Source organism: Lathyrus oleraceus, chromosome 6, assembly GCF_024323335.1.
Source record: "Lathyrus oleraceus cultivar Zhongwan6 chromosome 6, CAAS_Psat_ZW6_1.0, whole genome shotgun sequence".
NCBI classification, from domain to species: domain Eukaryota; kingdom Viridiplantae; phylum Streptophyta; class Magnoliopsida; order Fabales; family Fabaceae; genus Lathyrus; species Lathyrus oleraceus.
Window position 1 is genome coordinate 280,847,359 of NC_066584.1, and position 1,446 is coordinate 280,848,804.

At 42.3% G+C, this 1,446-nt stretch overlaps 1 non-coding gene across 1 annotated transcript; it reads left to right on the forward strand.

Annotated features, from left to right (window-relative positions):
* Positions 1-744: 744 nt before the first annotated feature.
* Positions 745-851, forward strand: LOC127098713 (small nucleolar RNA R71). Its single transcript, XR_007793415.1, has one exon. It is a non-coding gene; the product is annotated as a small nucleolar RNA R71 (small nucleolar RNA).
* The last annotated feature ends 595 nt before the right edge of the window (positions 852-1,446 follow it).

Here is a 1,446-nt window from a genome sequence, read left to right on the forward strand (position 1 = left end):
GGTTTGGTACATTCCTTAGAAGTTTCGGGTTCACTCAATCTTGGGTTTGGTGGCTCATCATAAGTAACTATTTGGTCAACCTTGGTTCCTAACTGAGTAATCAATTCGTTAACATGAATGTTTTGGTTCATGAACTCCTTATTTTGTTGGGTTTGAGCGGTGATAAAATTTTCCATTATTTTCTCAAGGCTCGGCTTTGGTGGCACAGGTTGTATAGGTTGATTTGATATAGGGGCTTGATAACTAGGTCTCAGAGGTGCATTATTTCGGATAGGGTTATTGATTTTATAGGAGAAGTTCGGGTGATTCCTCCATCCAGGGTTATAGGTATTCGAGTATGGGTTCCCTTGGGTGTAGTTCACTTGCTCAGAGTGGGTTTCGTTTAATAGACTGCATTCTGCAGATTGGTGTCCTTTGGTTCCACATATCTCACAATCCGACGAAACTGCGGCTACAGTATTCGGGTTTATGCACATATGCTCGACTTTGAGGGCTAATGCGTCCATTTTAGCTTGCATCATGTCTATAGAGCTTAGTTCATGCGCTCCTCCTCGGGCTTCCTTCTTCTCAACTGTCGCTCGTTCGACTCCCCATGATTGATGGTTTTGAGCCATATCTTCGATGAGGGCACTAGCTTCAGGATAAGGTTTGTTCATCAGAGCACCGCCTGCGGCAGCGTCGATGGTCATCTTTGTGTTGTAATGAAGTCCATTATAGAAGGTTTGAATGATTAACCAATTTTCTAAACCATGATGTGGGCATGCTCGTAACAACTCTTTATATCTCTCCCAAGCTTCGAACAGCGATTCTCCTTGGTTTTGGGTAAATCTAGTTATATGGTTTCGAAGAACGGCGGTCTTACTCGGGGGAAAATATCTAGCAAGAAAAACTCTTCTAAGGTTATCCCAAGTCGTAATGGAATTGGGTGGAAGAGAATCTAACCATGATAGGGCTTTATCTCTGAGGGAAAAAGGAAATAATCTTAAACGTATTGCCTCAGGGGAAGCTCCATTGGTTTTAAAAGTATCTGCTAATTGAAGAAATATTTTTAAATGTTGGTTAGGGTTCTCAATAGCGAGACCCGCGAATTGTCTCTGTTGCACTAGTTGCAACAGGGATGGTTTAAGTTCGAAATTATTAGCTGGGATTGTTGGGTTTACTATACTAGAACTAGGTTCTTCATTAGATGGTTGAGAGAAGTCCTTAAGAGGTCTTTGGTTTTGATCTTCGGCCATAGCTCTCTTAATTCTATGAAAGAATAAACGTGCGCGAGCGTAACATTCAGGTTCCGCCAGAGGGTATAGTAAGCTTAAACTTCTGGTGCTGCGAGTTCTTCGCATTGACCGGCGGGAAATAACCTAAGTCTAAACGATATAACAACAGGAAAATGAAACTTGACGAAATTGGTCCCCGGCAACGGCGCCAAAAACTTGATGCGTGCTTTTC